Source organism: Cajanus cajan, chromosome 1 (assembly GCF_000230855.2).
Source record: "Cajanus cajan strain Asha chromosome 1, NIPB_CcT2T_4, whole genome shotgun sequence".
Classification (NCBI taxonomy): domain Eukaryota; kingdom Viridiplantae; phylum Streptophyta; class Magnoliopsida; order Fabales; family Fabaceae; genus Cajanus; species Cajanus cajan.
Genome location: NC_138517.1, coordinates 65,259,153 through 65,271,919, shown reverse-complemented (window position 1 = coordinate 65,271,919; position 12,767 = coordinate 65,259,153).

The following is a 12,767-nucleotide window of genomic DNA, read 5'->3' as shown; positions in this document are numbered from 1 at the left end:
GGTGTTAGGCACCCTACAACGTCCTAAATTGGTAACCTTATGATGAAACTAGCGCGATAGAAAATAATAGTTTAAATATTTAGTTCCCTTTATTAATAGTTATTTACATGCTTGAATTTAAATTACACCATTTTACCCTAAGACGTCTACATAGTTGCTTTTATTTATGGAAATAGTTAATGTAGATATGATAGATGATAGAGAAAGGAATTGATGAAAAACCTCTTGAACGAACTTTTATAAAATATTCTTCAAAATATGGAATACTTGAGGTGCTTTTGGTTTCACACTACAATGTGCCTCACAACTTTCTAGAAATACAAAAAGATGGAGAGAGAAAATTTCAAGTTTATCTAGGACTCTAATAGGTAATTTTTTTGGCCATGAGCATTGTAAACGAGCCTACTATTTATAGGCATGAAAATCCACCAGAATGGACCGTTCTGATTTCAAAACGGACTGTTCTAGACTTTTTTGTTATGTGTAAAATTTGAATCTAGAACGGCCGATTCGCAAAGTGGAACGACCTGTTCCGGATTTGAATGTCTGTTAGAATGGGACGTTCTAACCTAGGGTTATAGGCCTTGTTCCAAATTTTACACTTTGGATCTTTGGATGTCATGTTAGTTTGCTCTGGTGTTGTTTTCGGGCCTTCAGGAGCTTCTTCTTCATGCTGAAAGTCCATTTCTTTATTTTTGTACCCCTAGACGAAATTGGATGTCTACAGATGCCCATCTTTACTTGTCCTTTTGGATAACTACGTGTTGCTTTTCCAAAGGTAAGTAAAGACGTAGACAGTTCGTCTAAGTTTTCTCTTTGTCTCTTTGTGTAGATGCCTCCACGCCGTTTCCTTCAGACAGATGGGTTTGCTTGTATCCCTGTTCTTTAGAGTTGCTAAGTGTTGGGTTGCATACTCTATTGGGTAATAAGGATGGCAAACTGTACCACCTAATCTTCTGTCTTCGTATAGATGCTCCATGTTGCTTCCTCTGGTTTCTTCCTCGTGATAGTGAGGTGAAGATCTGAGTCTTCTCTTTTGCTTTGATAGTGGGTGCTACCACATTGTTTCCTTTGGGTAGATGAGCTTACTTGTATCCTTGCCCTTTGGAATAGTTGAGCGTTGAGTTACGTGCTTCGTTGGGTGACAAGGATAATAAATTGTACCATCTAGGCGTCCAACTTGGTTAGAGACTGTATTGTTTCTGCTTATTTTGTGATAGTGTGACTTTATTTGTTGCTCGCTGAAGAGGGAGTATATTCTGAGTTCAACCTTTCTAGGCTGAACTGATATTAAGGTTTCATCCAGCCTATGGTGAGTGTTGCTTGTTCCAGCCTCTCCAAGATGAACTGGTATTAAGGATCCAGCCGACCTTTCCTACTCTTGTACTAGTTTTGAGGATCTAGTAACTTTTTCCGCTCTTGTACTGGTTTTGAGGGTCTAGCAACCTTTTCTGCTCTTGTAGTGGTTTTAAGGGTCCAACAAACTTTTCCACTCTTGGTGTTGAGTATTTCTATGCGGCTTCTCCAAGCCTACAAAGGTGAGTATTTCTGCACGGCCTTTCCAAGCCTACAAGGGTGAGTATTTCTGTGCATCCTCTCCAAGCCTACAAGGGCGAGTATTTCTGTGCGGCCTCTCCAAGCCTACAAGGGTAAGTATTTTTGTGCGGCCTCTCCAAGCTTACAAGGGTAAGTATTTATGTGCGGCCTCTCCAAGCCTACTAGGGTGAGTATTTTTGCAAGGCCTCTCTAGGCCTGAGGTGTGTTGACTTGAGGAACTTGGCAGTATCCTCCCATTGATGTTGTGGAGTGCTCCTCGGGTTGGCAGGCAGGGAAATGCTTGAAATGTCCCCATTTTGGGCCAAGGCTAGCGGGATGTTAGTGATGCTCCACTAGGTGAGTATTATGATGCCCCTCTAGGCGTCTCTGTTGGGGAGTGAGATGTGCGTAGGGATTCTGGTGTTGTTTTTGTTGTGTGAGTATTATAATGCCTCTCCAAGTTTCTTTTGGGGATTGGTTGGCATGAATCTAGTGTTACTCCTACCAAGCTGAGTATTATGATGTCTCTCCAAGCGTTTGTTGTGGATGGTAGAGTTTTTGGGAGAATCATACTGACGGTCTACTTGTGGGAGTAGGAACGTTCCTATGTCATGATTGACACTCAGATGATCTGGCTCTCATTGAGTTGTTTGTCTTGGTCATTGTGGGATGGTTTGTCTTGGTCATTGTGGGACGGCTTGTTGTGGGGAGACCTTGCCTCCTTGTAGATGGGTCCCTGGACTGAGGACTTCCTGGTGTTTACTATATTGTTTAGCTTCGTCTTTTTCTAGTGTGGAAGCTTTGCCTTTTTTCTGTGTTGCTTATTTATCTTTTGTATTATTATCATATCTTATTTTTTTAGTCTTGTTTTGTTTTCTTAAATTGTAGTGTAAGTAAAGGCGAGAAAATGGAAACAAAATCTAATCTCATAGATATATAACTTTTGGAGTACAATGATAAAGCAAATACAAATACAAACAAAAGAGTAAAATATCCTAACGAATAATCACTAGTGAAAAATCAGTCTTTTACGTCACCTCTTTGTCGTCAGACATACAAAAAACCGACGTAAAAAAGATGCGGTGGCATTTTTGTAATTTTTGTGAACTTTTTTACGTCGGTGCCCCTTATGTCCGACGTAAAAAGGTCCATTAATCTTTCCGCGCGCGTCAGTATTTGAAAGCAAGAGACATGTGAAATGGTGTGAGAGAAAGAAGAAGCTCAACCGCTTAGGTCGGATTTATTTTCTGTCACTCTTCACTTTCCTTCTTCGGTTTCGGTTTCGTCAGAAGTAACACACCAACACCAAAATTTCTTGCTTTTTTACTTTGTTTCTAAAGTCTAAACTTATGCATGATATATTTATTTTTATGTTTATTTAGTTTCTTTCAATTTTGTGCTATGCTTTCAGCTATGATTATTCAGGATATGGAGCATCTACAGGTAAGGTATGTAACTCGCCTGATTCCTAAGTTTGTAAGCTTGTTTCGTGTAGAGGATTTTGATTTTGCATCTGGAACGACTCATTCTGCAAATAGAACGGCCTGTTCTGCAAGCAGAACAACCTATTCTCCAGTCTAAATGGCACGTTCTCCTAGCAAAATAGCCCGTTCTGCTTGCACTCGTTATGTTTTTTTTATAACTTTTTACTACGGCTCTTGGGAATGTCCGACGTAAATTTACGTCTCCCGGATTAACGTCAGACCTTTTTCTGACGTAAAAAGCTTAAAATAATCGACGTAAATTACCCCTTTTATACTAGTGAATCTACTCCTTAACTAGGGATCGGGGAATTGCCTCTGCAACCATCCCATCATCTACTTATTCCATTACTGCTACTGATGATGTTGTTGGCGCATCTCCTCCTACAGGTTGATGAGGTGGCTGTCGAAACTCTAGCACTCGTAGGTGCTTTGACTCAAGAGTTCCCCATAATCTATAGTAAACACAAACATTGTAAGGATGCGAGATGCAAAGAAAATGCAAAACAAGAACGGTTTGGATTTTCTTTTGTATTTGAAGGTGAACTCATACCCTTTTGTGCACACATGTGCTATATGCATGCTATGCAATGATGATTTTATGCTAATGCTTAAAATGCATACTTAATTTTGCTTTCAAGAAATTAATCTATGCACATTAATTGTTGGTATAAATTATTAGCCTTTATCCGTGTCGAATTTATTCTAGGTGTTGCTTCTTGAACCTAAGGCTTGTGTAATGTGGCCCTCCTACCTGTACCTGATATGATCTATTAGCCCTTAGATCAAGTGTACCTATAGATATCTAATTTCATCCAGGGCATACAAACAAGGAAATGGACATCTAGCATGACCAGTATCTTTGGCACTGTTACCTAACAAACTCTAAGCTCTAATGTAGTATTTCAGACTAGAGTAACCGGTTATCACCTTGAGTGTGATTGTCGGCAAGGCTTATAGACTCTAAGGCCATACTTGGGTCGGTCGTATGTCAATGACTCCCTATATTTATGCGCTCATGCCTAGTGAAGTCGCCGTCTGTTGAAAAAACTAAAAAGAATTGAAAAAAATAAGTATAAGATTAAAAATATTTATTTTAAACTATAGGTACTAAAAATAAAGTAAGAGAAAATTTTATGTACTAGAAAGTATTTTTTCTTTCTCTTTGTAATCACCCATTATATTATTTTTTTTATTAAAAAAATAAAGAAGCACAAAGTCTATTTTCTCTTAGTTTTTATTAGATACATTTATCCCTAAATCCATACTACAAATTCTCACTAATTTGGATAGTTACATATTCTCAAATATCAAACAAAATTTCTTTTCCTCTATAACCATATTTTTCCAAAACCATTTTCAGGAGAAAAAATAAAATAAATGTACACAGACACAAAGTGTCTCTTTCCATACTAAGTAAATTGATACTCTCAAATTAGATAAATCTTAAAATCAATTTTATATCATAAACTATTTTTTAATTCATGATATGAACTTAAAATTAATTTAAACATTTATTTTAATATTTAAATTAATTTTGTAAGTGCTTATGTTAGTTTGAAGGATGAATTTGTATCTCTCAATCTTATTCATGTTTTGATGATAACCTAAGTGATAAAATCATGCCTAGGAGCCAAGTACGAAAAGAACCAAGAAGAGTGAGATAAGTTTGAAAGAAAAAGATCCAAGTTCTTATTAAGTTTTGGGTCACTTTTAGTAGTCTACTTTCTCTTATTTGTATATATTTTTTGTTCTATATATTTTCTTAATTTTGACCTTATATTTTTTTTTGAACAAATAGTGTAGGAATTTATTCCCTAGAAATTTTTTAAAAAGTGTAATTAGCATTTTAAAGGGGTGTGTCATAACCCGAAAAATTTTGATCTTATGACCAATGGTTTAGAATTCCGATTGAAAATCTCATCAATTAAAGAATGTCCGGATACCAGACTAATCCCTAAGTAACGGTTTTGAAAATAGATTCATGGAGTCGCCACCAATATTTTACTCAAAACATTAGAAAAAGAAAAGGTTTGTAAAAATCCAATATTAGCCTTGATAACCAAAATTAAGTTCGGGAGTCGATTACATGTGGGGAACGTATTAAGCACCCCCGCAACACCCTAAATCGGTACCCTATGACAAAGTTAGCATAATAAGAACTAACAATTTAAATATTGATTCCCCTTTATTGATGATTATTTACATACATGGAATTTAAATTACACGAATTACTCTAAGACATCTACATGATTATTCCTTTGTTTAGAATAATGTTTATTAAAAATGAATAACCAGGGAGAGGAGAAAGATATTGATTGAAATACCTCTTGATTAAACTTTATTGATCCTTTAAATAAGGAGATCTTTTAGGCGCTTTTTGGCTGCCTTACACACTACAATGTACTTCACAAATCTCAAGAAATACTAAGAGGGGGAAAAAGAGAATTTTCAAGCTATTTAGGGATTTTTCCAACAAGTTATTACTGGTCCTCAGAATAGTGCCTGACACATGTTATTTATAGACGTCAAAATTGACTAGAATGACCCGTTCCGGTTTCAGAACGACCCATTCTAGGTCAGTTATTTATGAGTAAAATTTGAATCCAGAACAGCCCATTCTGGAATTGAAACGACCCGTTCTGAATTTGAATTTTACTGATAACAACCTATGTCAGAATGACCTGTACTGGATTAGGAATAACTCGTTCTGACCTAGGGTTTCTAGGCCTTTTGAGGAGGTTGGAACTGCCCATTTCGGGCTCTTAATTCACCCTTATTAGTCTTTGGGCCTCCTGATGTATTGTTGTGTCATTTATGGGTTTTCGAGAACTCTTTTTCTTCATGCTAGATGTCCATTTCCCCTCCTCTAGGTTCCCCTCGGTCTTAAAAGAATGTAGAAGGAAAAGAAGTCAGAACTGAAAAAAGTCAGAACTAAAAGAAGTCAAAACTGAAAGTTGTGCTTTTTGGGAGTGTCAAAGCGCTCTATTTATAGGCATCAAGAGTGGTCGGAACAACTCGTTTCAAATCCAGAACGGCCCGTTCTGGACTCTTCGTCATGTGTAAAATTTCACATCCAGAACGGCCCGTTCTAAAACCAGAACGGCCCATTCAGGGGTTACATTTTAACCTATAACGACCATGTGTGGAACAGCCCGTTCCCAACTAGGGTTATAGGCCATTTTGGTGGTTTGGAACGACCCGTTCCAATTTGAGAACAGCCCGTTTTGGGCTACCAAAAAAAGTTCTTTTTAGTAGTTTGGAACGGTCCATTCCAGTTTGGGAACAACCCATTCTAGGCTACTAAATCACCTATATTGGGCTTTTGGGCCTTCGTACAATCTATGAAAATCGAGCTGTTACAATTCTTCCCTCCTTTTAGAAATTTTGTCCACGAAATTCACCTGAAAACAAAAATAGGTAGGCTCCTCGCATCTTGCTTGCTAATTCATAAGGCATAGTCTCTCCAGTTCCCTTTCGGAAACTCTACTAGTAGGAAAATTCATATAACGTCACTACCCCATTGATGTACATCTCTATCAATCTCTCTAAAGAATATCTAATATTAATATGGGTAAAGTGAGCCACCTTCGTGAGTTTATCCACTATTACCCAAAAAGAATCAAATTTCTTAAGCATCTTAAGGCAAAACTATAACTAAGTTCATAGATACAGAGACTCACTTCCAAAATGGGATGTCTAAAGGCTGCAAAATTCCTAAAGACTTCTAGCATACTAAACACGAGTACACAAATTACTCTACTCCTCTCTTCACCTTAGGCCACTACGCTTCCGCTACGCCACTCTGATACATCTTAGTAGGTCCTAAATGAATGCTGAGAGTACTCTTATGTCCCTCCTCTAAGATCATCTTCCTTAATTCAAGATTACTAAGCACCCAGGTTTTGTTCTTGCACCTCAAAACAACGTCGATTCCTACTCAGAAAAGGTTATCTATACTCCTACCAATCTTCTCCACTTGGTTCACTAAGAAAGGCTCTGACACCTAGGCTTCTCTAATCTCATCCATTAGTTCACTAATCACTTTCAACACAGTCAATTCAATGCTCCTAAGGATAAGCTCACTCACCAAGCTTAAGTCTCTAAATTCTTCAATCAAATCCAACCCTTAAATCATCAAAAATGATAGATCAATGATCATCATAATCAAGGCATACACCACAATATTAGTTTTACTTCTATGACTTTCTCCAAAGATCAAGTGCTAAAGCATAAGTTCACTAGTTACACATACTCGATCTCAAAGTCTTACCACTCCATCTATACTTAAGGCAACCTCTTATCCATTACCATGTTCTATAGCCTCATATCTTGTCACTAAAATGAATCAACTAATTATGCTTCTCCAATTTCTTTCAACGATCCACTTGTTACTCAAGTCATACCTAGTCTCACACTACTAAGGGTAACCTTATAAGCCAAACTTAAATCTCTAATTTGAGTAAAAAAGATCCATCTCTCTAATCATAAGGGAAGATAAATGTAGAGGTTTCTTACTCAAAGCATCGACCACCATATTGGCTTTACCCAGATAACCACTAAGATTAAAATCCTAATCCTTAAGAAATTTCAACTATCTCTTTTGTCTCATATTCAATTCCTTTGGTCAAAAGATATTTAAGGCTCTTACGATCACTAAATACCTCAAGCTTAGAATCATATAGGTAGTGTCTCCAAATCTTAGTGTAAATATTACAACCGCTAACTTAAGGTCATGGGTAAGGTAATTCCTTTCATGGATTTTCAATTGCCTAGAAACATATAACCTACTACCTTTGTTTCTTGCATCAACAATCCACCCAAACCCATCTTAGAAGCACAACTATATACCACAAAAGACTTACTAAAATCTAGTAGTATTAACACTAGTGAATCTTTCGTTAAGAGTTTGGAAACTACTCTCGTACTTACTATCTCACACAAAGACAACACTTTTACTAGTCAATCTAATCAAAAGTAATGTTATCTTAGAAATTTCCTCAATAACCTCCCATAATAATAGGCTAATCTAAGAAAACTCTTAACCTCACTAATTGACTTAAGTATCTCCCACTTAAGCATAACTTCTACCATAGATAGATCTACATTATACCTTCACTAGAATTTACAGGGCCTAGAAAACTCACTTCATATAACCAAAAATCATACTTAGATAACTGCATAAAACTGTCTTAGATACATCTTCATCCTCATCTCCAATATGATGATATCACACCCTAAGGTCAATCTTACTAAACACATAAACACTCGCTAATTGACCCATAAGGTCATCTATCCTCATATCAACATACATGCATATCAAATCATATTAGAATACCTACTTTAAACCTTCATATATACCATCCCTAAGCTGTACGAATCAATCACCGTTTACACCATATAACATGTACATGAACCAACCTTACCACATAGCATCATACCATCTTAAACAACCTCTCAATGACAACACCTCAGAACATCATATCCAAATCAGTTTTTATCCTTGTTATGCCTAACAACTCAAAAACACCATGATAGCATACACCTCCCTTCAACAACTATCAAAGAAAATGACCAACAGAGAGTTATACTCATCCAAATGATCTCAAACATATCTCAAAAGAAATCTAAGAGAATAAGCTATAACTCTTATGAAGACATAAGATTCTAAAAAGATCATCTTCTTAGCTAAAAATTCAAAAACCACAACAAATATATTCAGCACTTACAACTAGACTTCTGATCACCAAAGAAGCTATAACTGGAGTTTTAGACCTCTGTTTTACCTAATTCCAGTTCTATTAGAAAGATAACGTCCCAGGCTACAACTTTTATGAAGACCACAAAATATAATTCTGTCAATATAACACTTGTAATGATACAATAAAACTGCAATGCAAACATCCCCTATACCAGACAGCAATAGTGTATCAACACCTAAGCCCACGAAAATATCTCAATCCTTCCAAACCCACTCCTTTCCACCTCAAACTCATATCCAAGCTTCCCACTACAATCCTAAACCAAAGCAACTCACATATTCATCACAAAAGACTTAGAAAATAAAACTCACATGCTACCTAAACCATAAAAGGTTAACATGCAAACACCAACACTTAAGGAAATTACCAACGTTCCAATTCTCATCAAGAATACCAAAACTCCAATTCCCAACATACAACCTCCTTTGATTCAATCGCTACAACTATAGATTTCAGAAACTCCACCAATCGTAAACTTTTAATACACTCGACAAATCAATGTCTCACCCACATCCAAGGTTCTAATAGTTCTAGTTGGTTAGCACAAGGCTTCGTCCACTACTACTGGCACATATGCTGCCAACACGAGCGATACCACTCAACCACTACTTCTTACGTAAGCAAGAAGTATCAAAATAAATAAGCAATCATGAATAGCATCAACTAAGCTATATCATGTCTTTCAGCCAAATTTTGAGAAAATAATACACAAGTAAGCATAACACTAACAACATAAGGGAAACATCATCATCATCATCATTATCCTCATCATAAAGCAAAACATTGTTAGATTACACATAATTAAATAAAAACAAACATAATTAATCATCATACTAGCATATCAATAAGTTTCACAATCAATTTATTCCATCATTCATCTACCAAACAAGCATAGTAGACTCATAACTCACGGCTGATTGGATCGACCTGCTCTGAGACCACTAAATGTGACACCCTTACTACCCCAACACATATATTGTAATAATGTAAATAAACTAAGGAAATAAATTTTTCAACATCGGTAAAAGGGTTTACATAAAAACCTTTAAAAACATTCTTCAATATCCAAAATATTTTGAAAATGAAACTTGGAAAATAAAACCTAAAAGTTTACAGATTGTTTTCAAAATAATAAGTACAACTCCAAATCCATAAAAATCCATGTCCTAGAAATCCTCTTCCCCGATGTCACAATATCAGAGCATACCCACAATTCAACTGATGACATTCTAGATGCCACTCATAGTCAGATCTTCCTCACCTAAACATCCACAAATTGTACGGTGAGAAAAGAAAACATCTATATGTAAAGCACATAAGGAAAAACATAACATAATCTCATCATAACTCATTACTTAATGAAATATTCACAAGCATTTCTGTATATCATAACTCTATCAATCATACATCATCATCACGTCACAATTTGCAATCACACCAATCCATCACAAATCTTGCAATTAACACTATGTCAATGGTCACGCCACCCTTGTAGCATCTCTTGCCCAAGGTCGTGCCACTCTAGACATAAGTGATATGTGTTAATTACCTCACTCATCCCACATTATGCCAGGGTCACGCCATCCCTGTAACATCACTTATCCAAGGTCGTGTCATCCCTGGTCATATGTGTGAGGAACCACAATCACATCACATTCACAATCATCACAAATCTTACAATTAACAATATGTTAATGGTCACGCCACCCCTATAGCATCTCTTTCCCAAGGTTGTGCCACTCTAGACATAAGTGATACGTGTTAATTGTCTCACTCATCCCACACTATGCTAGGGTCATGCCATCCCTATAGCATTACTTACCCAAGGTCATGCCATCCCTAGTCATATGTGTGAGGAACCACAATCACATCACATTCACAATCATCACAAATCTTACAATTAACATTATGTCAATGGTCACGCCACCCTTGTAGCATCTCTTGCCCAAGGTTGTGCCACTCTAGACATAAGTGATACATGTTAATTACCTCACTCATCCCACACTATGCTAGGGTCACGCCATCCCTGTAGCATCACTTACCCAAGGTTGTGCCATCCCTAGTCATATGTGTGAGGAACCACAATCACATCACATTCACAATCAATACAACATCTCATTTCATGTCAACATACTCACATCATAATTATTTGAACAATTAAGCCATAACATGGGCACATTCCACTGAATCCAATTATCAGCTAGATCGTCAATTTTACCAAGTAATATAATAATAACATTTATAAATTAATATAAAACTCGATTGAATTACCAATTTAATAAGATCTTAACTCAAATAGTAAAATCCCCAATTTTTCCAAAACCTAACTCACAGACACTTTTATACAATTTCGTTCTCTCTCTTAGATCATCATTTTTACAAATTATTTACATATTCCTAATCTTAAACACATACAAAATCTCATAATACCAATAATTCTCCAAACAGAAATAATTATAAAATTATTAAAAATTCCACAGGAACTCTTCTCCACCCATTCCCTCATGTAACTCTACACATAAATCTCCCCTTTTCCCCGTACCTCGATAAGCAGTCCCCTTTTCCCCCCTACCTCGATAAGTAGTAGCTGAAACTAGAGTAGGATCTGGTTGGTCTCCTCCTCTAGGTTCCCCTCGGTCTTCAGAGAATGTAGAAGGAAAAAAGTCAAAACTGAAAGAAGTCAGAATTGAAAGGTGTGCTTTTTGGAAGTGCTAGAGCACTCTATTTATAGGCATCAAGAGTGGCTGGAACGACCTGTTTCAAATCTAGAACGACCCGTTTTGGACTCTTCGTTATGTGTAAAATTTCACATCCAGAACGGCCCATTCTAAAACCAGAACGACCCATTATGGGGTTACATTTTAACCCATAACAGCCATGTTTGGAACGTCCCGTTGCCGACTAGGGTTATAAGCCATTTTGGTGGTTTGGAACGACCCGTTCCAATTTGAGAACAACGTTCTAGGCTACCAAAAATAGGTCTTTTTAGTAGTTTGGAACGGCACATTCCAGTTGTGGAATGACCCGTTCTGGGCTACTAAATCACCTATATTGGGATTTTGGGCCTTCGTACAATCTGTGAAAATCGGGCTATTACAGCTTGACATAAAAAAATTATCATTATTATTAAATTGAAAAACATATGACAAAAGAACTTGATCAAATTTATCATGCCATTTTTTAGGCTTATGAGAATTCTCCACTAAATGAGCTTTAGCTTGAAAATAAGGTTTATGAGAATCCTTTTTTGAAAGACGGTACATATCTTCAATTTAGAAAGAAGCCGATGAGTCATCTAAAGTCAAATAATCAGGTTTATGCTTAAGGTTTCTTGCAAATTCAGACCAAGAAGAATGCATATTATAAATTAAAAGACTAACAAGCATAATATCAAGCAAAATAATTTCCTTCATCTTCATATCATAAATAATATTTTCAAATTCATGAGCTTAATCTGAAAAAGGTTTTCTATCTTCCATTTGAAAATAAATTATTCTTTCACAAGCGTGTCGTCTTAAACCTTTTTTTTAGCATAATCATATTTCACATAAAGAGCATCTCATAATTCTAAAGCATTTTTTGTATAACACAAAAAACAATCATGATACAAAATATTTGTCACTAAAAGTATAACTAGAAGAGTTAACTTTAACCAAAGCAGGATCAATACCTTTTTTTTTTATTTTTATTTTCCATTTAAAATAACAGAAAATAAACCCAACTATATGAGCCAAAATTTCATCTATTATTGCTAACATAAGAAGTTTTCACCATTAAATTTTTGTACCATGCTACTCAAAGACTTTAAAATATCCATTATAGACATGTTGATATTAAATCAAAAATGTGTTTTCTCTCTAAGATTGTTGGAATAGGAAAATTAAGAGCACAAATAAATAAAATTATATTTATCAAGAAAGTTAATATCAACAATACAATGAATACTTCAAATTAAAAAACACAACAATAAGTAACAACTAATTAATTA